At 41.9% G+C, this 25,707-nt stretch overlaps 2 long non-coding RNA genes across 3 annotated transcripts in view; one reads left to right on the top strand and one right to left on the bottom strand.

Annotated features, from left to right (window-relative positions):
• Positions 1–621, bottom strand: part of LOC308583445 — a 39,859-nt gene extending 39,238 nt beyond the window's left edge. For both annotated transcript variants that reach the window (XR_014006223.1, XR_014006224.1), the window contains exon 1: positions 529–621. This is a non-coding gene — a long non-coding RNA (uncharacterized lncRNA). The remainder of the gene's footprint in view (positions 1–528) is intronic.
• LOC308583442 lies at positions 574–22,740 on the top strand. The gene is made up of 4 exons (XR_014006220.1): positions 574–658; positions 1,406–1,699; positions 12,070–12,240; positions 22,669–22,740. It is a non-coding gene; the product is annotated as an uncharacterized lncRNA (long non-coding RNA).
• Positions 22,741–25,707: the final 2,967 nt, after the last annotated feature.

The raw sequence follows: 25,707 nt of genomic DNA, 5'->3' as shown, positions 1-25,707 counted from the left end.
CACTCACAGTTTGCTTATTAGCCTCAGCGTCAGTAACTAATGGATACTCAGTAGGAAGCAATTTTTCATCATGAATGTTTGATGGAGAAATGGAAATGGAAATTGGGAAGATCTAGTCAATGGCAAATCATATAAAGGCTGGCTAAAAAAGGAGCATACTTTGCGTGTGTGTGTGTAGACAGAAAGTTATTTTAAACATTTTAGCCCCCTTCCTTGAAATATTTTGCTATTCAACACAAAACCATCTATATATGTGAGATGAGTCAGAGAAAGACAGAGATAAGGAAGAAATGTGTGGTCAAGCACATTAAGCTGTAATACCACAGAGATAGCTTTCTAAAATAATAATTTTTAAAAGCAAAAGAGAAAGGGCAGAAGCTTGTGCCCCATCTGAATTTGCAGCAACTCGTTCCAGACAGAAGAGGAGCATGCAGTTCCTGTTAGTGCCTCCTCCACCAATGGAAGCCCCCCCATGCTAATTGACATGCAGGGAGGGAGGAGTTACCAAGACCCTGCCTTAAAACTCACCTCTCCATATGCCACAACGCAAATGACTCACACCCTCTGACTCTCACAAGTTCCCAAGGACCACGCTCCCATGTGGGGGGAAAACCTTTCAAGGGTCACATGGCTGTGGTGGGCAGAGCCAAAGGCAAAAGTTGGCATAGCAATGAACGTGATTCTTAGTTCTGTGCAGCAGGCTATATTCTGGTCACACAAAGTTAGAGGTTTCTACACGCACCCACGCACCCTCTAAGAACATTTTCCGAAGCACGCAAGAGGCTTTGAGGTTCTTTGACAATCAAGTCGCATATAGATGTTATGAAATAAATAAACAAAATGGTCACAGTTCAAGGACACAGTCCTACCACAGAAAAGCACTCAAGGAGGGTGTGCAGTGCTGGTGAGGGATGCAGCCTGGGGAGAAGAATGGCCTAGGGAGGGGAATGGCCTGGGAAGAGTCATGAGGGCCAAAGAGAGGTGCCGGGGGCTACATTTGACACCCATACTGGGCCTGAGGCTACCCACCTTTGCACCACATGATAGCTAATCACACAATTTATGTATTGTGTGACTGAGGAATTCTGTAGTAACCAAAGTTAAATTTGTAAGCTCTGTTACATCATATTGTGTGCTTTACCTATTTGAACTCCTTGTGGCAACCTCCCTCAAGAAAGGAGGGAGCTAGCTAACATGACTGGATTTGAGCATTTTAAGATTTAGACATTTCCTTATCAGTAACACTTGAGAGGTATCTAAACACACTCATTGAGGGTTCCAGCTTAATGATGACTCTGATAAGGAACAACATTGTGTTTCAGTCAAAACTTTTCACAGAGATAATTAAAAACTTTACTTAAATCTCTCACTTTAACCTGCTTCTGAATAAACTGTTGCCTCCTAGAATGGCTATTTTGTTCTACTAAGTCAGTAAAGCACTCCCAGTCCCTTCCAGGGTCTTTACTTTCCCCTCAGGGTAGTCATCTGGTTTGCCCTGCCTAGGCACTTTCTAAGCTCGATCTGACAGTTTAACTGTCGGGCTCTAACTTTTAACTGCCTCTAGAATGGATGACACACCACCTGGGTCTGATTGCTTCTGGGTCTTCAGGAGGCAGACCCAAGGTCTGTCCATCACACTCCAATTAACATTACACTATTTGTGTGTTAATAGGCCTGAGCTTCAATAAGTCTGCCAAAGGTGGTTGAAGGGCTTGCTTTGCCTGTGTTTAATGGATTTTTTATACTATTTTAATTCTATTAGTGTTTAATTACACCTTTTCTATGTTTTTAGTTTGTTCTGTTTTATCTGTGGGAAAGGCATGATGATGATGATGATGATGATGTGTTTTAGAAGATGTGACCAACATAACATATTTATATTAATTTATTAAATAAATATAACAGTAGTGGCAGCAGTGATTGGGTAGTAGTAGTAGTAATAACAACCACAAGAATTTATCTGTAACTTGGATTACTATTTCTTCTTCCAGCTCTATGTGCTTTTCAAGACTTTGATTAATTCTACTATAACCACTTTTGATAAAGGTCCTTTAGAAAAGTTAAATTTGTGTGTGCACTCTTTCTGTCTCTTTATGAGGAATAGAAGTGACCAGCAGCACTTCCTCAAAAATCCAAAAACATCCACCGGCCTAAATAGGTTGGTGATCCCTGCAATAAAGTGTTTAATTAATCACTTTGCCTGCCTAGGCTTCTGTTGGTCTGTGCGGTTTCATGCACATGTCTGCCAGAATACAGTAACCAAATGGCTTAGGGGGAGCCATTAATTAGTGTGATCTTTTAGCAGAGTACCGAGTAAGGCCAAGGAGTTGTAGGCACAGCCAATTTTAATGACTTTGCATGATCTGCCCCAAAGGATAATTCCAGAAAACCTACGTCATGCCAATCATTAAAAAAATGACATTGCATCTATAAAAATGAATGATTCTGGCATTTGATTATTTATAATATTTGGAGGGGGGAAACAATGTCAGTCTAATGTCCATTACAAAGCACTGCAATGTGTTAAAGCACTGCTGTTGCAACCTTTCACATTATGACACCCATGAAAGAAGAGGAACTCTGACATTTGAAAGGAAACGACCAGCTGCAGGTGTACAGCTGAAGCTGACCATTATTCATTCTACTACCAAAGATGACCCTCCAACACTACTGTTATTTTTTCAAACTATATTATAATCAGGACAGCAAGGATTAATGCTGTTTGACTGCAAGGTCATCCCATGAGCAGGTGCTAGATAATATTTGTCCACCCACTCACACACAGCCACAGTCCTCTTCAACTTCCTTCCTGTTACAGCTCAGAATCAGAAATTAATCATTTAGAATTGTATTATACTGTTTGCTGATGTGTTCTTTTTCCTTTCTTCAAGTGGAGATTAGGGGAGATTATGCAGTAATATAAGCAAACCGGGTTTTTTTAATACTGGGTAGAGCTACCTGTTCATTTCCAGCACCATTGTAATCGAAAGCTGGTAGATCTGTTCCCATTGACTACAGATTTAGGGTACAGCCAAAGTGGTTTTTGACATGACTGGAAGCACTGCCAGCCAGTTGGGCCAGTCACTGTTAGGAGGGGTGTACATGTCACTTCCTGCCAGTTTGCATAGGGTTGGTGGGACTTCCTAAAATGTTCAAAGTAATTGTCACACAGCTCTAATTATGGAGCTCAGTCCTTCCATTTCAGTACCTCTTAGACTCACAACGGGTTGACTCCAATTAGCTTCTACTCAGAAGTAGACCCATTGAAATTAATGGACCTTAGTTAGTTATAGTCATTAATTTCAGTGGGTAAACTCTGAATGTGACTAACATTGCACCCAATGCAAGTGCAACAGAAGAAAGAGAAGATAGTGAGACAGGAGGATTAACCTAAAAATAAATAATAAAAAAGATGTGTTTTTGATTCAATGCCCTTTCAAAATGTGTTTGGTGGGGTTTACTGGGTTGTTTTTGTTTTTGTTTTTATTATGTATTTTGTGTTTTTATATTGTGCTTTTGTCCTGTGAATCGTCCTGAGACCTGCAGGTATAGGGTGGTATGCAAAATTTAATAGTAATAGTAATAATAATAATAATAATAATAATAATAATAATAATAATAATAATAGTTTCAGCTTTTTGCTTCCGGAAATGGATCTTACATTGTACACAGTCAAACACACACACATGCCTGAAGCAGAAACCAAATGCTAATTCCCTGCTACGGAAAATGCTTTAAAAGATCTTGCTGCACCATTCAGGCTGCAGTCCTGAACACATTTATTGGGAGTAAGCCCAATTTAATACCTTAAGCTTTCATTCTAAGTAAAAATGAATGGGATTGTATTATTATTATTATTATTATTATTATTATTATTATTATTTTAATATAATACATTTGTATAATTTTGTATATTCAGTATATTAAATATCAGCTGATGCAGATATTAAAGGGTAAACCCAATTGCAGACCAAAACTATTCTGGCATTTGATTTTTAGCAGTGTCAGCACAAAGACTTCCATCTTCCCAAACAATGGAGCTCTAATGGCTAGTGTGCACTACCACTCTGGCTGTGTGCACCATTTTGTTCTCTTTGCTTATGGCAGGAAATGATGACATTGGGCTTGCCCAACTTTCTCCTGCAGTTGCATGCAACATTCAGCTTCTACTCATGGTAGAGAATCACCCCCCATTTTCAGGCTGGTTCCACAACAGAGGAAAGTATGTCGTAGTCATTAGAGTATGGCTGGAGCCAATGAGAATGGCTCCCACCACTTCTGAATGCACACTAATGCATGAAAGAATCAAACTGGCAGTACAAGAAGCTCATGTGCAGTCCTATCCTTTATGAGACTGACGTTTCTTCCTGATTTCCCAAGCTTACTAGAAACTTCTAAGGTAACACAGATTAGGGCCCAAGTCTTTACATAGGAATATAGTATCAACTTGATTGGGTCAACCAAAATCCTGTCATCCAAAACTGAGAATACTGGTTGCTGAGAGGAAGCATGTAATAAAAAAACCCAGCATGTTCCAATTTCCGTCCTTCGCTCTGAGCATTTGGCAGTCTAATGCTTAGAGATGTTGTCATCAAGGTGCCCAAAGCCACAAGCCTTCAGGTTCAAACAGAGCCACATCAGAGCCCACCAGAGCACCTGGAAATTGCCAGAGATGGCATGAAGGGAAGGCTTCCCCTAAACTGTGCAGTCCAGCTGAAATGTGCACTTAGACTTTGACCCATGATGAACAGTGAGATGGAAAAAGAAAGCATGCTGCAGAATAAATTAAACCTTAAGCAGTTCTTAAATAACTAAACGATGCTGAAGCTAAGGAAATATGCTCAATTTAAATAATGCTTCTTTAAGTTATTGTTGTAAAATGTTTACACTTCATTCTGCCCTGTAGCTGTAAATAAGAAAGAACTTTCAGGCCACCAGACTTTTAAAAGTTTGGAAGTTTAGCCAAGAGAGTATATCAGACAAGGTAGTTTTCCATGCACATTACAGACAATGGCCAGGAAATGAAACACCTGTGGAAGGCCAGACCCCTTTTTCTTCTTCTTTTTTTGCTGAAGGCATAGGGATGTCATGGAAATTAATTTAGCTTGTATTTTTATGCAGATTTGCCAAATTCACCCTTCCTGAAAAAGTGCCCCAATCCTTTAAAATTCAGACGTCTCTGAATTTTGTAATGTGTTTCTCCTACTTAATGTGTGAATTAAGAAAGAGCAGAGGGCCAGCTTAGAGCTTGGGAAAGGACTTCTGATTTTGGGGGTCTGATTTTGGCAGGATTTGTTGTGGACAGGAGTGCTATGTGCCTCTGCCATGCTTACCTTCCATATTTTTGAATACAGCATGAAAAACTGCTGTAGCTCTCCAGTGACCCTTCTTGCTGAAAGGAACCCAGTCTAGATAAGCACTCTCTCTCTCTGAAGCTTATTTCTACCTAGGGACAGTGAAGCAATATGTCAGCGACTATCTGGGCACAGAAACAATATCTGAAGAATATTCAACAGCAAAAAAAAAAAAGTTACAAAAGGAACATTTTGTAGAATTTCTGAAAACAAATCATTTTCGGGCCAGCCAGCAGACTTCCTGGCAGTGCTAATAAATTTCCTGTTGGCTTTCAGTGACCAGATGTAATCCCTGTAGTGTATCAGAGGCCTGGCTGGAGGCAGAGAGCAAGAAGTGGCAACAGCAAGTGTGGTTGAAGGTGGGAACGGTGCCAGCAGAGGGAGGGAGACGAATGGCAGGCGCTGTCCTTCTTTGGCCTGTGATCACATAGGCCACGAGCTGCACACTTCTAAGCCCCATTAATTTCAACAGGAGAGTTAAGGATGTGCTGAAGTCTTTCCTATTGAAATACATGGGACATAAAACTGCTCGAAAGCCTGCTAATAAAAACTACATGGATTTTGGGCTCAGCTTTGATGAATTTGGCCACTCCTAGCAAGGACACTGCATTTACTGAAAAGGTTTTAGAAAAGACAGCATAGATTTATATGAGAATTTAGTTTAGTCACCCACCGTATACAAGGACATAATTCAGGCAAATTATGTGTTGCTTGCTTGTCGGGAATTACTTATAAACCGGAGCTGACTATATTTGCAAAACGTGTAAGATCCTGGCCTTCTCCATTCCCAGATAAAACTAAATGCCTCTGTTCGGTGAGCTTTTTGTCATTCCATCTTGGGATGGGGAGATAGCAAGGTTGATTTGGCTGCCAATCTTCTCTGTAAATATGTCAAAATGCAGACTGTTAGACTTGGCTATTACATGTTGACTAAAGAGGTGGACTAGCGTAGGGAAATAATAAATACAAAGTGAGGTCTACTTGTCTTGGATGAGATTTTTTTTTCCAGCTTACTCAAATATGAGCTCCCCAGCTCTTTTTGGCACCTGTTAGGGAATGAGTAGCCAGAGTAAAGCAGAAGCCTGCTTTAGCACTTCATTCATATGCATCATTTGAAAGTTATGCATGCTTTACACTTTTTTCCAATCACACCAGGCATTTGGAGATGAAGGAAGATCATACCAGGGCCCAGAAAGGAACCTTTCTCCCATTTCAAAAGGAATGGGGAAATTATATTGCCTCCCAGGAAGATCTCCAAATGGGAAAGCTCTGTCACTTTCTCTCCAAAGAGATTTAATACTCATTGCATTTTAATGATTTGTTGGATGCACATTTCTGGGTCCTTTGAACAGATGCAATCTTTAAAGTCTGCACTGGTGCACTGAAAATCGCTTCGCATATTATTACTTTTTAAGGCATACACATAATTGTTTTTTTCTTTTTTCAAATGGACACCTAAAAGCATGTGGATTCATTTATTTATACTAATAAATACATGGGGTGTGCATTGGCTTTTTGTGGGAGCCAAATACTAAGGCAAATTGGGACACTTCAGTGTGCTTTCCCTTCTGCCAATTCCAAATGCAAGAATCTCCCCCGCTCCTCAAGTTAGATCATGGGTCCACAAAAGCTTTGTGTCACTCTGTTGCTCTATTGATTCTGTACCAACACAGGTCTACCTTTCCTGTATCTCTGTGTTTCTCTAGCCCAATGGACTTTCCAAGAAGTGAAGCTGTCTCAAATGCTGTCTGCAGAGCTCAGGATGTTTTGTTGTTGTTGTTGTTAAAACATAGCAAGGAAAGATTTTTAAAATACAGTGGTACCTTGGTTCTCAAACAGAATGCATTCTGGGAGTCTGTTCGACTCCCGGAACTGTTAAAAAACCAATGAGCAGCTTCCAATTGGCTGCTGGGGCATCCTTCAGCCAATCAGAAGCCGCAGAAGCCACACCAGACATTTGGCTTCTGAAAATCGGAAACTGGAACACTCACTTCCAGGTTTTGATCATTCAGGAGCTGATTTGTTTGGGAGCCAAGGCGTTTGAGATCCAAGGCATGACTGTAGTTGAAAACTTCATATGTGTTTTTAAAAAGCAATGTTACTTTGCTTTAACAAAACAAAAGGCACCACAAAGTGAGGAAATTAATCTGATTAGAAAAAGTGTGCTGCTGTTCCTCAGACTTCATAGGGTGATGGCACTGCCAAGCAGGGCATCCCTTTCTGGGGGCACAGAAGCAGCACTCTGCTGTCCAGAAGGTGTATCTACTTCCTGCATGATATTGTAAAAGATCTAATGAACATCTCTCAGACTGTTTTATAGTCATTTGGACAGCCAATAGCCTTTTACTCCTTCGTAGCAAACAGGTTATCTGATTCATTTGCCTTGGGGAGAAACTACAGTGGTGCCCTGCAAAACAAATGCCTCGCAAGTCGTAAAACCCGCTAGACGAAAGGGTTTTCTGTTTTTCGATGCGCTTCGCAAGACGAATTTCCCTATGGGCTTGCTTCGCAAAACGAAAAAGTCTTGCGAGTCTTACAATTTTTTTCGCTTCCCCCCTTTTTCTAAGCCGCTAAGCTGCTAATAGCCTTTTAGCCGCTAAACCGCTAAGCCTTTAATAGCCGCTAAACCGCTAATAGCGCTAAGCCGCTAAGCCGCTAATGAGGTTGCTTCGCAAGGCGAAAAAACCGCTAGACGGAGAGACTCGCGGAACGGATTAATTTCGTCTTGCGAGGCACCACTGTAAACTACTGCACCTCACTGCTGAACCCATACTGAGATTTTTTACAGTAATATACAAAATGGTGGCTATTTCTCAACCAGCATAAATGTGGCAGCCGTGTGCATTATGAAGTTGACAAGACACAGTGACATTAATATGACATAAACATGTGCAGTATAACATAGATTAAGAATTCAGGAGAGGAAGAATTTGTTGGTGCATATGGACCATTAATCCCTTCTTCCTCTCTCTCTCTCCCCTGCTCTCTGTTTTATTGCAACAATAAATGTTTGATGGATTTCACTGAAGAGGATGCCCACAATCTCGTTTCACTTAGACAATTACAAATATGCAATATTGTGTGTTCTGTTTGAGTCACCGGTGGCGGAACGGAAGTGTGACTTAACAGGCTATTCATGTGTACTGGAGAATGTTTGTTTCACGTTGAGACTCAGCTTCCCTTGGCACATTAACGTAATTGCTGGAATTGAAATGACAAGAGCTGTCCACATCTGAGAGTAAAGGTCACTTTTTGAAAATCCTTTGAGGAAACAAAAGGCTTTATTCATCCTGTGTTGAATTTTTTGCGATTCACTTTGCCTTGGGATGGCACCTGGCAAATGAGGACATGACAAACGTTATCCTGCTCAGATAAAAAAAGATGCAACTCATATACAAATGAGCAGCCAATATGCCAAGAGAGCTGGGTGGCAGAAGAATATGCCTTGGATGTTGCCCCTTGCACTCCCTCTGTCCATGGGAGCAGGGCTCCCTCTCTACAGTGATACTGGGTCTTCAAAGTCTACCAGGACAAGTGTGTTTTTTATATAAAAAAACCCCCCACCTGTTTTGATTTCAGCCATTCTCTTCTTAATTCACTTATTTAACAATATTTATATACCACTTGACTACAAGAAAACCTCTAAGTAGTTTACAAGAAATAGTAAAATTATCAATAAAAACAGTTAAAAGCAAGTAATTATAAACAAAAGTTACCGTATTTACGTGAATCTAATGTCCCATCCAATCTAATGAGCACCTCAATTTTCAAAACCTTGAAACCAAATAAGTATTTGCTGGCGAATGTAAATGCGCCATCAAATCTAATGTGCACCCTAATTTTCACAAAGCAATTTACCCAACATATGTGTGCCTCACATTCGTGTAAATATGGTAATTAAAATCAACAGTAGACTAAAAAGAGATTAAAACACACCAATATCTAGGTGTCTGGATAGACTTGCCGAAACAAAAATGTTTTAATCAGGCCCTGAAGAAAGTACAGCGGAGACTCCTCCTGCCTGGTGTCAAGAGGCAGGGAGTTCCAAAGTGCAGGCGCTGCCACACTAAAACACTGATTTATTACATGGCCTGGTAACAAATTGGCTGGCAGGGTCTCACTCATCTCCCCATTTTTGGCAGGGGGATGATGTCGTGTTTGGAGATCCAGTCACAGGATCTTGTTGTTGTTGCTGTTTAGTCGTTTAGTCGTGTCCGACTCTTCGTGACCCCATGGACCAGAGCACGCCAGGCACTCCTGTCTTCCACTGTCTCCCGCAGTTTGGTCAGACTCATGTTTGTAGCTTCGAGAACACTGTCCAACCATCTCGTCTTCTGTCATCCCCTTCTCCTTGTGCCCTCCATCTTTCCCAACATCAGGGTCTTTTCCAGGGAGTCTTCTCATGAGGTGGCCAAAGTATTGGAGTCTCAGCTTCAGGATCTTGTTATCCAAGTTTAATTCTTGAAGGAGTAAAACAGAGTGAACATAGAGGCCCCTTCCTATTTCTTTCTACACTGTGGGAGCTTCAGATAGCTCCCTAGGCACATCTTTCATCAGGAACCCAGCATCTTTCTTGGCAGGCACAATCCTTGGGGATTTTGGATACAATCTCAAGGCATAGAGTAAGTTGAGACTGCTTATCTATCAGAAGTTCTCTCCAGAATATAAAACGAAGTTAAGATGTCTGGTGCAAGAGTTGTTTTTATAGCATGCTATGGGGGGGGGCGCTGGTGGTGCTGTGGGTTAAACCACAGAGCGTAGCACTTGCCGATCAGAAGGTCGTGGTTCAAATCCCCGCAACGGGGTGAGCTCCCGTTGCTCGGTCCCTGCTCCTGCCAACTTAGCAGTTCGAAAACACGTCAAAGTGCAAGTAGATAAATAGGTACCACTCTGGTGGGAAGGCAAACGGCGTTTCTGTGTGCTGCACTGGTTTGCCAGAAGCAGCTTAGTCATGCTGGCCACATGACCCAGAAGCTGTACGCTGGCTCCCACGGCCAATAAAGCGAGATGAGCACTGCAACCCCAGAGTCGGTCACAACTGGACCTAGTGGTCAGGGGTACCTTTACGTTTACGTTTATGTTTACCTTTACCTTTACCTTTACTATGGAGGGGGAGGTGACACGCAAGGTAGTTTCCTGACTGACAATTAGTTCTGTCAGAAAGTCGTTTGAGGAGGGTTCTGCAGGTCCACAGATGTCACTCCCAATACAATTTTTAAAGGGGCTGCTAATGGAAAGGAGTGCCTCTCAAATGGCCAGATTTGACCCAGGCAACTACCCTAGTGGAAATGGGGCTAGCTGTTGAGGAGGACATACAAAAAAGGACTCTGCACATATGCTCCAATCTGGTTTGTGGCCAAAGGCTGCAATCAAGTGGTACAAGTCTGCAGGCAGCTATGTGATTCTGTCCCAGAGCTCTATGTGCCATAGCATAGCATAGCATTATACGTCCATGGGCACATGAAACCTTCAATTGCAGCTCTGACCAAGTTTCATATCTGTTGAACCTTTCCTTATGTTGCACATAGGGCTCACACCATGATAGTCTATTTTATTTTTAACAACAATGAAAACAGTCTGGCCTTCAAAAATTGAATAGTGTTACCCTCAGTCCTTCAAGTACTTCCCTAGCAAGTTGGCTTCCACCAGGCTAAGTTACCTTAGAGGCAAAGTGGTTCACTTAGCACAAGCTTTCTTATTTCATTATTTTTCTTTGCTTTAGAATGGGCTGTAAAATACTGTGAATGAATATAAATTAGATACTTTTAAAAAAATAAATCACAAAACAATGTTTTTGTCGGCAATGAAACAGCCTACATTTAATCAAAGGACAAATTCCCTTTTCCTCTATCTTACCATAGTGGGGGAAATCTGGAATATATATATATATATATATATATATATATATATATATATATATACACACACACACACACACACACACACACACACACACACACACACACATATACACACAGAGAGAGAGAGAGAGAACCCAAACAACCCAAACACAGCTATTATAGATAAGAAACTAAGCAGTTCAGTGGCTCATATAATGGCAGCTTTTTCTTCCACTGTTATCAGATTTCCTCCAAATGTTAATTAAAAGTGAACGTAAGAGGGTAATCCAATAATGACCCAGTTGCCAGCTTCCTTAAACCAGAGAGCAAACAACACTGCAGACTGTTTGAGGAAAGGGCATTCAGATTAATTAGGAATGCAGTTGATCTTACTTTGAAATGTAATGTTTTGGTGGTATGATAAACTAACCACCCTCCTGGTCAGGAAATATTTTGATTTCCCTGTCATCATAACCGATTGAAAACAAATTGTTCAGAAATGGCTGACTGGGAGCCAACTTTATCATGTTTTAACAAGGTGCTTATACAAACAGTCTGAAGACTTGAAGCAAACTCTGTGAGCAGGGCATAGCAAAGGGGATAATGCAAAAGTAAAATAAGAGGACATAAGCCCCATTTATTCCCACCATTATTTTGAAACTTAAAAGCAGACTCCTTTTCATTGATGGACGTGTCATGGAGAGTCAGGATTCAAGTGTTCTTAAGTACAGAAATCATTTGGAACTAAGGCTGCCATCCAGGCTGTACTTACCAGGAAGAAAGCCCCACTGAATCGACTACTGGCTAGGGCATACTTCTGAGTAGATAAGGTTCATATTGTGCCATAAATGTAACATCTTGGTCCCCGTTTCTAGGATGGCTTGCAGCTACCATTTGTTTTGTCCCTGACACTGAACATCGCATTGGCTAGGACAAGCCTAAGGAACCATCCCACACAACTCCTGAACCTGGATGAGAGAGTGTAGTCCCTGAAACCACGTTGGTGAGATGCCAGAATACTTGCCTCCAAGGGCATCACACACAAGGTAGGCAATGTGCCTGGCACAAACACCTAGAAGGACAATGGGGTTCTGGGCTCCGGACTAGAAGCCTGCCCCTTGAAGGACTGCCACTTTTCAAGGAAGGGGGCAGAGCCTGAGAATGGGTTTCAGATGTCGATGCATAAAAGGCTTCAGCCTGGTCCCAGATGATGTCAGATCAAGTTGTTCATTAGGAGCTGTCCGTGGTGCTGCGATGCCCCCCCCCCTTGCTGCACTGTGGCTCATGTCCAGAACCAAAACAGGACAAAGTAACATCCGCCATTGCCTTGCAACACTGTAATGTCTGCCACGAAATCCTCCATGCTTCAGCCTATGTGCTTATTTCACAGAGTGGCACTGCATAGGATCAGGTCATATGTCAATAAGGAGTGTTTTTATGCTAGGAAAGCTTTTCTCACATCCGTCTAATATGAGCAGGTATGGCAGCTGTTTCCGAATGTACAAGAGCACAGGACACTTAGTAATCATAACTTCAACATCTGCTATACTGTTTTGCAGAATCACCCAGGGAACATTTCCATATTTCATGAAATGATCAAGCAAATGAAGCATATTTTTTCACATAATAGTTCTGACATAACAAGTTTTCCTTTTTGCAAACCAAATTCAATGCACTCTGACATTAGGGTCTGGGGGGAAACATGGATCTTTCTCAAATCAAACTTCCTCAAGTCACACTGTTGTATTTAGGGCTGGTTCCAACAAAAAACAGCTTGCTTCAGACCAGTAGTGGACCTTTTTAACCTTTTAGCAGGAGACAGAGAGGATGGGATGTTCAGGCCAATTATTTCAATTGCATTTCCAAACACTCTTCCTCCTCCTCTGCTTTACCCCAGTCATTAGAAAAAAGACCAAACAAGGTATCAGCCAAAAAATACTTTGATAACTGCCACAGACAAGGGAATTCCATGCTTTTAAGCAACTGCTGCAAATAACTCTTAGTGTCTTCCTGCCATTCAGTGGCTTGGCTACACTCTCAATTAATCTTATATTTTTAGTCTGGCCTGTAACATGTTTATGTTTTGCCTGCTGTTAGTCAAAAGAAAGAAGAGAAAATTAAGAGTCAGTAACGAACCCAACTTATTCCCCACCATTCCCCTTTTCTGAACAAATATGACTTGCCTTTCTACTGTCACCAGGGCTCTAAAGTTCAGAGAGAGAGAGAGAGAGAGAGAGAGAGAGAGAGAGAAAGAAAGACATACAAGAAATGTGTGTGTGTGTGTGTGTGTGTGTGTGTGTGTGTGTGTGTGTGTGTGTGGTATGTAATTAACTTCTAACCCTAAGACAAAATAAAGCTGTCCCACAATCTCCTTTATGTCTCAATAGAAATCACTCACAGTCCATAAATACAAAGCCATCCATCTAATTCGATGACATGATAGGAAGGATTTGGTTTTGAGAGTTTGGGTCACTGATAAATGTCAGGTCACCAACATGCATTCTTTCCCTTGAAAATGTATCTGTTTCACATTCTCCACCCTGGGTGGATCTCTGGGCTGCTGCATTTGAGACCATACACTATGTAATATATAGTAATGCTATATTATTATAGCACTTACTATATAAAGCTGTACAATCAAATTGCGAATACATTCATCTGTACCACATAACATTATGCCCACATGCTCTGGAGGTTCTGGATTTGGGAAAAGAGGATACAATGTGAATGTTGTGCCTTTTAATTGATATTTACGGGCATAAATGTTCCCAGCAGATGAAGTCATTCCCCCCTCCTCCCTCCATCTCCCGCCATGAATTCTCAAGCATCCTGGACTCTCTGCCTTAGATCACAACAGAGCTGGGCATGAAGGATGGAGGGGTGGTAGAGAGAAAAATTAAACTCTTTTAATTGTATACTTCATGAGCAATAACATACATATCAGTGGTACCACATTCTCAGCTGCAACTTGCTAGATATGTGGCCTGTAGCTGTGCACTAATTTGATTCAATATTGCCCAGGTCTTCTGTATTTTAGGCTTTTATAAATCTGTGTTGATTATTTTATTGTACCCTTCCATGATATTTTTCATGAGCTGGTTTCTAAATACTCTTATAAATTACTACTGAAAAATAAATAAATACTACAGAGAGAGGAGAAGCTTATCTCTTCCCTCCCCAGCACAATTGAAATGAAACTCTCCCCCATGCATGTGCCTAAGAGATAACGGGGACTTTTAAAATAAGGTTCCTACTTCAAGGGAAGTTTCTGATCATGCTGGGGGGTTCACGCCCCACTTCTTGTAATTAAGTCGGCAGAGGGGGAACCTAGGTGTGTAACTGTAGACTATGTATCCTGTGAACATCTCACTTGGACCTGAGAGCAGCATTTAAAGACCCCCTCCCCTGTTCCCTGGATAAATCTGTCAGTTTTGCTTTCTCTCAGTTTCTCACTTTACCAGTCTTAAATATAGTTCACTCCATTTCTTAATCCATTTGCAAACTTCTTTTCAAAAGAAAGAAGTCCACAAGAAAAATTGTATGCACGTTTGCATGCATTTTTCCTTATATATCCATGTATGACATTGTTATTGCGTTTTTGTGCACACTTCCTCCTAATATATGCTTTCCCCCTCTTTTGCACACATTTTTGCTGGCGAAATGCCATCACAATATTCAGAGAAATGCAAATTTCAAAGGGGAGCTGTGTTTCAATTTGCGCATTGGTACGTGAAGTGTGAATTGGATGTGTTTGCAGCCAAATTCAACCTTAATTAATTTCTCCCTCGTCCCTACTGTTCCCTCAAGAACAGTAAAACTTTCAAATAATATAATAAGACTCATACAAAGGATCCCCAAGAGGAAGGGACCTAAACTCTTGTTACAGTTGTGCAAACTTGTGGCAGGCAAGGGAAACAAAAGAAGTGATGCTAAAGAAGTATACAAAGAGGAGATTAATCTGAATTTTTTATTCACATCGCAGAGTTTGGCTTCCCTTAAACCTGAATTTGGATGGTTTGTGTTTGTTTAAATGCAAACTGCGCAGCCCTGATTGTTCCCAATCTATAATCCCTGGAAGAAAGAGGATGGAATCTTCCTTCAGGTGTTTGTGAGTCACAGTTTCCAAGATCCGCCAGCTCATCAAATTCTGTTCTTAATTCAGGTCACTGAACAGTGTTCTGGGAAGCTTAGAAGCTTCTATACTTGGTCCATTATATTGTGTTGCTAGCTTTTTAGTATTACTTATCTTCTAAACATAGAGGCAAAAAAAGAAACCACCCTCTACTGCAATGGGTGTCATTAGGGTGTCTATGAACACACCCTCAGCGCCCATAAGGTTTCATCTCCCTGCCTCCCCACTGTTCCATTAGCTAACACATAGCATTTTAAAAACAGTGGGGGGTTGTGGGGCAGTTACAGGTAGGAGAGCATGCATGATACCACATGCATACCAGTAGAGCATTGCAGCATGTATGTGGCATCACAACCGTGTCTCCAGTTTGCAAATGTGCTGACAGGTCCAATGTCATTGGCCATCGCAATTCTACTAAATGGGAAGTCATCCCACAGTCTTAGCTTCAGGCTTTCACTCCCAAACAAGGGCTAGCATGGTTCCTCCACCTTTTCCTTCATCCTTGCTGTTAAGATGGAAGAGTAATGCTTGGTCAACAGCTGCAGACAGCTAGAAACTTGCAAAGGGTCAGGTCTAGGAGTAGGGTACCTGCGCACCAATCTTTTTTGTGCCTGTAGATAAGAGTTTGCTAGACCAATGTCTGACCTTGATAATAGGCTGGATGAGAGTCAATAAACTGAAGCTTAATTCACTGTTACTAGACTGGATGGGTAGATTATGGCCTACTTTGGGTGGGGTTTTTCTCTCCCGGAGAACTCAGTGTGGTAGGAAGGTGGAATAATAATGTAATAAATAAAGTTTCCTCCCAGAAAGTTTATTCAATGGACAGCATTAACCCTCAGTGATCATTTATCTCAGTCACCTCTGGCTACGAAACAAGGCTTTCCACATGAGTAGATTTTCAATCCCTTTTCACAGCATTTTTCTTACCCCAAAGGGATCAGCGATCCTTCCTTCTCTCACATTTTAGCAGTCAGTTCTTCCTTGATTTTCCTGCATTATAGATGTATAGGCTTGTACGTTAAGATCACTTAAGTTTCAGCCTCCTCTGTGGTGCCTGTTTCAGCCGCACTCATTATGACTGAAAAGCCCCAGGGCATAACAAAATGATTGCTTTAATACTTCCCTGGGTCAAACTGTTCATTTAAGAAACCAAGCCCAGAGGAAAGTTGGGTGAGTGTAGGAGGAAGATGCAGCAGCCAAGTAACTAGTAAGCTAGGTCTGAAATAATGGAAATAACCCCATAGGTCAGATTCTCAGCCATGTCTTTTGTGTTCCTACAGAGCCCGATTAAACAATAACCCAGATTTCAAAAGAAGTCATGGAGGAGTAAAAGATTAAAGATATTCTACTGTTAATATTATAAATCTCAATTAAAAGAAAACAAAATAGAAAAACAAAAGGATATTGCATTTCTTTCCTCTAGCCTGCTTAGAATTCTCTCTTTGATACTTTGACATAATGGAAGTGGGTTTCTTAAATGGAGGCTAGGTAGGAATATTTGTAATGGAAAGGGACTGGCAGTAATTAGACATTTGAAAAAGGAAAGTGGCTTGGCATGGGCCAGGAGCATATACGATTAACTCTCATTGACAAAGAATATTTTGTATGGCCCCACAAAATGTATATCTCACGCATATTTTCCATTGTTAGAAGAAGAAGAAACCTCTCTCTTTCCCAGTCTCTTTCTCTTGGCAATAAATGCAACTTTGTTTCCAGACATATGCTGTCAATCAGCATGCAGGGTTCATTTTGTCATTGAAAATCAGAACTTCCTAAGCATCAACTCTTTTCCGAGAACAGGTCAGGCAAAGCCAACAGAGCGAAAAAGGTCTAGTAGTTATGCTAACTGCAAGGACCAGGTGCTTTAGGAAAAAGTGAGGCAGGCAGGTTAGTGGGGAAAGTGAACACTCACAAAAAGACCTATCTTTGCTACTTGCCTCCTCCTTCGCCACAAGCACAGAGGAAGGCAGAAACAACCATTCTACAAGTCCAGGCAGAACACCTTTTTTTCCTATCAGGGATGGGATTGGGACTACACATTTCAGAATCCCCAGTACAGTGGTACCTCGGGTTAAGAACTTAATTCATTCTGGAGGTTCTTTCTTAACCTGAAACTGTTCTTAACCACTTTAGCTAATGGCGCCTCCCGCTGCTGCCACGCGATTTCTGTTCTCACCCTGAAGCAAAGTTCTTAACCCAAGGTAATATTTCTGGGTTAGCGGAGTCTGTAACCTGAAGCATCTGTAACCTGAAGCGTCTGTAACCTGAGGTACCACTGTATGCAAATAGTAGTTTGCTCATAGTTCTCCATTCCACTGACCAATGGCAGGTGATCTTCCTTGGGGGCAAGGAAAGGGAGTGGTGGTTGTGGTGCACACAGTATTCAAAGCAAGCAGGACACTGCTTTAGGTTACTTTGTGAAAATGTGTACCTTGGGCAATACTGCACGCAAAAATGTGTATATTAGGTGATATGTATATATTAGGTGACATAAAATGCTGGTGAATTTTCATGAATCAAAAATATTCCCAAACAGATGTGGAAATGAGGGGAACTGAACTGAAGATTGGAAAAATGAGAAACTGAGAGAAACCACAAGAGAGAGATTTGCCTGTCTGTAGCTGAGGCCCACTTCCCAGTGGCGGAGCTTCATGCTCCAGGGCAGAGAGCAGGCGGGGGCAGGGCTGGCACACTTCCCGGGGGTGGGAGGGGCAGCCACGATGGAACCCCACTGGAATTGCACTGCTGGGGGCGGTGCACTTTCCCCCAGCCCCCTCTTCCTCCGCCAGTGCCACTTCCGCCTTGGAACCTGCTTGAATGCTAAGAACCAATGAAGAATAATATGCAGCTGGGTCCTTCTTGAATCTCAGAAGACACTGCTAAGAAATGGCAATGACAACTATGTCCTTGGAACTAGAACCCAATGCTTGCATTTTATAGGGATAGGCTTTGGTGACTGGTGACATAAATGAACCACCTACTGGAAGAAACCCAATAATTCCAAGGCGAATCTAGTTCATTTGTCACTTGTCACTTCTGCAAGAATGTATTTCTGCATGTTTGAAAACCATGCTAAGGGTCCATAACACAGATCCTTGTGAATTAAAGCTCAGAGAACAGCTACACCATATCTGGGACATGATGTGATCCACTCCCGTCTTTTCTGCTGTACAAATTTCTCCCTCCAAAGGTATTTTTGACAGCTTAATGGAACAGAACTAACGAGGTGTGCCCAACAACCTCATGCCATTCCCACATTAAATTAGTCAATTTTCAACTATTTCTCCAATTGACCCTTCACACTTTTAATAATTTCCTTGTATAAGTAATGGGAGCTCCTCCATAGCCTTTCTCTTTATTTTGTCTCTAAGCCTTCAAAAACAATCAGTTATCCTGGCAAAATCCAGAGCCTCCTGAATTGAGTGAACTTGTGAAAATATCTGTGAAAATGTCTCCTATTTCAATTTTCTACTTCCTTCCACTCTCCTTCTTATGTTTTCTCTGGCCCGAGCACCACGCCAAATTTACAAGCAAGCTATTTCTCCTGCTATCCACATTCTTCATCTCACGCCCTTGTGAGCCAATTCAAATGTTCAGCAAAAGCACATGGTACAATCTTCCTGGGACTCTGCCACTTCAGAATGTAGGTAGGGAATAGAATCTTAACATGCTTTGAAGATTTATCACTTAGTCTCTTCCAGTTACAGGGAACATTCAGGTAGCTTATTTCCTGCATCAACTGATAAACGATTGAAAAGGCTGAAGTGAATGGTGCCAATATAGAAATGAGTGTTCTGTACAAACAGTGGTGTGCACGCTTAATTGGAGGTGAATATGCTTATAGGAATCCTTATTTTATTGTACATTGTATTAAGCAGTTGACCTAATATTCTGCAAAAGCCAGGACCGTGAGGGCTTCTTGCACCTGCCTAGAAGTGACACACATTTCTGTTGCATGTGCCATTCATGGTAAAGGATAGCTATCTTAACACAATTGCAAGATAATTGCCCCATCTATTTCAAAACACCCATGAAAATGAAGTTTAATAACAAGGGCAACAACACAAGTGCTTAAAACAGCCAATCAGATAACCGGACTGAAATAATGAACAGCGCTGATAGCACAAGCCACAGAAAACTCTGTTGCAGTACCTTAAAATGGTTCTTAATAATAATAATAAATTGAAATATTAGGGAAGCAAACCTAAACCTATTTACTTGAGAATAGGCTGTATTTTAATATTCTACTGGAAGCCGAGCAGAGTGGCTGGGGAAACCCAGCCAGATGGGCGGGGTATAAATAAATTATTATTATTATTATTATTATTCAGGAAAAGTCTTTTTTTTTCAGGTTTCGGCACAGAAACGGCCCTGGTTGCCTCATTTGATGACCTCTATCAGGACAGAAACAGGCAATGTGTTCCTGTTCATTCTCCTGGATCTCTCAGCAGCTTTTGATACCATCAATGACAACGTTCTCCTGGAGAGGCAATGGGGATGGGTGGCACTGCTTTGCAGTGGTTCTGGCACTACTTGGATGGCCAACTTCAGTGGGTGATGCTTGCGGAGCATTATTTGGCACCTTAAGGCCTTCAGTGTGGGGACCTTCAGGGTTCAGTTTTATCTCCCATGTTGTTTAGTATATATATGAAGCTGCTAAGCGGGGTTATCTGGAGTTTGGGAGTGTGTTGTAAGCAGTAAGGGTGATGCTCTGTGGTCGACTGACCTACCGGCGTTGGCTCTGACCCCCTTTTAAGCTTATGGCGCAGAGCAGAGCAGAGCAAAGCCTGCCCTCACTCAGTCCACTCTGGTTGCCCCGCCTCCCAGTCCACCGTGGATAGGCCAAAATTTGAATCTGGGTTTGGCGGGAACCCAGCAGGCACTGCGGTGGCCAGGGGAGCAGAGCAACGGCCAGTGAAACAGCGTGGCTTCAGGAGGATGGGGAAGCCGCCCACCGGAAGACAAACGCCACCCACTGCCAGACCTGGTGGGCGGCTTGTGTGGAACCCAGAAATTCAAAGGTTAAGTGGATGGCTTTGTGGAGCAGGGTCTTCTCTATGGTAACACCCGCTTTGTGGGTGAGTTTGCCAGGCAAGTCTTGCTGAATCAGTTCATACACTTCAAATGCCTGCAGTTTATTTGCACAGGCTTTGAGGATTTGAATGCTTAGTGATGGAGCCGTTCTTGCGAACAGATCTTTTACAACCCATAAGCCACCGTGAGAGTCTGCTGAGAGGTTTAATAGCAGGAGATTATATATATTAGGGTAAGACGTTTTATAGGGCTGAGGTTCCTGAAATGCCTTTGATTTTGCATATATATCTGCATGCCACACTGGGAAAGCACATTTGCATTAGCTGAAGGCTGATTTTTACAACTGCTATTTTTACAGCCTAGATTGTTTTAGGAAACCTCCCCTGTGTACTCTCCTTCCCGCTGCCTTTCCATTTAGCTACTGACACATTGGCTGTGCTGTATTATAGCGTGTTTGAATTAAACCAGTACCAATGCAAACATCGAAGGGTCCATTTACCCACACTCTGCCCAGCACTTCTCCATGGAAAACCTGCATTGGTTTAAACAATATTAGGATTTTTTTTTCATTAAAGAAAAACACAAGAGTCTACAGGGCATATCTGGCATACCTTACCTTTCAGCGGGGGTATGAAGAGAGGCAAACTAATGCCAGTGTACTGGAAGAAGCAAAGATTATCAGTGCCAAAGCAATGATTCTTCAACATCAACTTCATTGAACTGGTCATGTTGTTCAGATGCCTGATGATCATCTTTCAAAGCAACTACTCTATTCCGAACTTTAAAATGGGAAGCGTAATGCTGGTGGTCAACAGAAGAGGTTTAAAGACTGTCTCAAGCCAAATCTTTAAAAAGTAGAATAAACACCGGCAATTGGGAAACACTGGCCTGTGAGAGCTCCAATTGGAGAACAGTCTTTACCAAAGGTGTCGTGGACTTTGAAGACGCTCAAACTCTAGACAAAAGGGAGAAACGTGTAAAGAGGAAGGCACGCTTGGCAAACCCTCACCGTGATCAACTCCCGCCCGGAAACCTATGTCCCTACTGTGGAAGGACATGTGGATCCAGAATTGGCCTCCACAGTCACTTACAAACTCACTGTTAAGACCGTGTTTATGGAAGACAATCTTACTTGGCTATGAGTGATAGAAGAAGAAGAAGAAGAAGAAGAAGAAGAAGAAGAAGAAGAAGAAGAAGAAGAAGAAGAAGAAGATATTAGTGGAAAAGACAGTGAAAACATTTCTTTTGCTGTATTTGGCATTTCACAGACCAGCTCATTTTTTAATTTAGAATTAAACATTTTATCACTTAAAGGGTAAAAAATAAAAAATAATAGAAATGCAGGGTTATATTTAAATAATAGAAAAGCAAGTCCTGAATCCCTTACAAATAAGGATGGGAAAGAAATTTGATTCAGTTGTCATTTAAAGGAGATCCTACCTTTGGCTGATTAATATTCTACAGCCTTTTAAATGTGTCTGTGGGAAGGGAAGGGGTTTTTTTTGCTGTTTCGTTTTAATCATTTACTTGTTATTGTCTTGTATTTTATTCTGTGAATGGCACTGGGATCTTATGATGAAGGGTGGTATATAAATCTAATAAATAAGAATATAATAATAATTTGTACTTTCCAAAACACCACACAATCTGAAACACATGTTACCACATTTTGCAGTGTAGTATTTCAGTGAAGAAATGTGCACACAAATGCATATACTGAGATAAAGTGTGCCTATAAATGAATATATTGGTGGGAATAACATTAGAATGCATTGCATTTGGGAAATTGCTTGCAAAAACATGTCCTTTCAGTGCCATCAAGGGCTTCACCATTTTAACTTCTGAATGTCAGGTTGCTGTTAAAGGTTCAGAAGTGGGACCAGTAGAAAAAGTAAGATTGCACTCCAATAGACATTTTCTTGGGAGCAAGTGGTACTTCAAGACCACAGGAACTTAGCATGTCTTAATAACCTGGATTGGCGAGCCCTCGCCTCTCGGCCACTGCATGGGCGACCATGAGGAGAAGGATGAAGGCCCAGCCCAGGCCAAACTTGCCTCCCCACAGCTCTGGAAGGTGGCAGGAGCTCAGCAGGAGGCCTTTCATGGGTGTGCCTGATTGCATCCCCCTAAGGATTTTGTGCCTGGGGCCACCACCCCCTCCCCCCACCCGCTATGCCACTGGAAGGTGGTCCTTATAGTATCCAGATCCCATTTGGGGTTTGATATTTATCTCATTGCTGCAGTGGCAATGCATTCGGTTCATTTCTTTGTCACCCAACGTTATTTTCTGTTTTCATTTCTATAGAACATTTTCTCCAAGCAGTAGCAGTGGTATAGCTCCCTCCCTCCTCCACCATCACCAGCTATATGAATTGGGTGAGTCATCCATAAAGCTCTGTGAAAAATGAAGGGAAGGAGGGATGTGACACTGTGCTGAATAAAAATCCACACTCGCACTGAATGATATATGAAGGCTTTCTATCTGTCTGAGGAAAGATCATATTAAAACACCACAAAAATCTTCTGCTTCATCTTGGAACAGGTACAAAAGTGAGCGGGTGAGAGGAGGCGTTCTGCCTATAAGGTTTCAGTATCTTTTATTTCATTATTAGCCATTCAGACTTTCTTTTCCAATGACAATAGTACATGTCATAATGGATAATGTGCCTATTCTTTCACCTCCAAAACAGCTGGAAAGTAAAGTAGGGAGAGAGAAAACAGATATTGTTCCTCCTGATTTCAGCTGGGAAGGACAATCTCCTAACAATTACTCATGTGCTATCAAGCAAGTTAATTGCAAATGTTCGGGTTTCTTCAGTTCTTCAGCCCCAGGTCAGACATTTGCCCCAAGTTCCTCAATGCTATGAGGAGCCACTGCAGGAGTTCAGGGGGCAGGAGGACAATGAACCCAGTGACTATGATGCTGCAGAGGAGGTGGAACCAGGAGGCATTCCCTGCCTCTTCCCCCTCACATGATTGGAATCCTGAATGGGTAAATGCCTAAAACAAGCTATAGTCAACTCCAAATGGATATTCCATACCCAGATTGTGTTCCCTAGTAAACAACTAGTTTACATGCTCAAATACTATTTGTTATCTGAAGATCAGTGCCTCTAATTCATAGTTCCTACTTAAAGATTAGCGGGACGCGGGTGGCACTGTTAAACCACAGAGCCTAGCACTTGCCAATCAGAAGGTCGGCGATTCGAATCCCCACGACGGGATGAGCTCCTGTTGCTTGGTCCCTGCTCCTGCCAACCTAGCAGTTCGAATGCATGCCAGTGCAAGTAGATAAATAGGTACCGCTCCAGTGGGAAGTAAACGGCGTTTCCATGTGCTGTCTGGTTCGCCAGAAGCAGCTTAGTCATGCTGGCCACATGACCTGGAAGCTGTACACCGGCTCCCTCAGCCAGTAAAGCGAGACGAGCGCCACAACCCCAGAGTTGTCCGCAACTGGACCTAATGGTCAGGGGTCCCTTTACCTTTTTACTTAAAGATTGGAAGCTTTTCTTTTTCTCATTCTCAACAAGCAAGTGTGGGATAAAACACCTTGAAGGAACGGCATCTTCCATTCCACTAGGGAGGATAAATTTGAAAGAAGCCATCTAGTTTCACAAACTGATTATTAGTTTGGGTGGGAGAAATAGTTCTCTGTGATGAATTGCCACAAAGTTAGGAATGTAGTGACAAGCTGTATGCCTTTTCATAAGCTACCATAAGATCAGATCGACCGGCAAAGAGTTCTTAGATTAGCATTTCTAATTTTGAGTCATTTATCCTGTGTGGGGCTGCACTTGATAACAGTTTAGAAGTTTCAGCCAGTGCAGAATACCATCTACACTGCCCCCATCCATGGATGCACTAATGGGAGACAATGATATAAGTCAAGGTGTTAGTTTTAATTCATAAATCTGTTAAATGTTTCATCCCAACACAATTCAGTTTTGTCGTGCTGGCATTTAGCAATTTAGCAATGCTGGAGAAATCAACCCATGTCCAGAAAGGAAATCAATTCAACGAATACAATCAGCACTTGCTGTTCTTGCTGCTTTTGGTTCCCAAATGAGACGTAATTGATTACTTTTTATCTCATTTGCATTGTGTTTCCTTGGCAATTGAATGAATGGAGTGGAATAACCTAATGCCAATGTAATTCACATAATTAATCTAAGGAAGGTAATTTTGCAACTGTGGACAGTAAGACAAATAGTGTAGCTTTCTGCAGTGGAACAGAAACAGTGCTGCAAGTGATGAATGCAGAGTGGAACAGAAAACGATGTCTTCCTACATCCCAAGTTATATTTCAATCAATCAGTCTTACTTCCAAGTTGTTAGAATTGGGCTGTCAGTGAATGAATTATTTATATTTTGCAATATTCATGATAAGTATCACAAATATTTTTGCAATATTCGTGATACTCAACCTTCCTATGAACATCTGGTGATATGCCATCCCTTCCCCTCAATAAAAGCCCATGCTGCTTGCTTGCTTGCTTGCTTTGCCTTCAACATGTGTTGTGTTCGGATCATAAGCTGTCTCTTTCCGAGACCATAATGATTCCTTCTTCTGAGCGGAAGGCAATTGTCAGGGCAAAGCACTTGAGGCACTGAGGACTGCAGAAAGAAGCTGTAGAAAATGCAAGGAGAAAATTGATGCAGCTAATCTTTCAAGGAGAATCACACCATAGCTGGCCACAATATTGGCTAAGCACAACTAGGACAGGGTGTGTCCCTGGGAAAGCGGGAACATTTTTTTTTCCTTTTGAGGAAATTCTTGCACGTGCTACAGGGAGCCTAGATGGGGTGCTGCCGAATTCATGATGGGAGCTCAGTTGTTCCCATTAGCTACGCAGATGGGTGGCAACCAGCCTTGGCTGATCTTCTCTTTGCACAGGCGAGACCGCTGAACCTTCCTTGGCTACAGATATGCCTCCAGTTTCACAAAAAAATGTGGACTGGAGCAGCACCATAGCTCACTGGCCCATACTTTGCACACAGAAAGTATCAGATTCAATCCCTGGCAACCCCAGCTGTTGTGGTTTTAAATAAAAGATAGCAGGGGGTAAGAAAGAGCAATGTTGGAAAGATGGTTTTGATCAGATGAAAGAATACTATGAAAATATGGGACAGATTTCAATGATCATATGACTGCACACATGTACACACAGAGAGCTGCCTGGAAGTGATTTCTACAATCCCAACAGCAGTTCTTCTAGGTGGCAGAATCACAGCAATCCTTGTGTGGTTGCTCATGTGAACAGGGGGACGAATGGGGTGAGCATCACCAAGCCCCAAAATAAGTGGCGTGCAGACATACCCATGGATGTGAATCAAATAACAACAT

Source organism: Podarcis bocagei, assembly GCF_964188305.1.
Source record: "Podarcis bocagei genome assembly, chromosome: 3".
NCBI lineage: Eukaryota > Metazoa > Chordata > Lepidosauria > Squamata > Lacertidae > Podarcis > Podarcis bocagei.
This window is presented reverse-complemented; position numbering and strand designations above follow the sequence as displayed.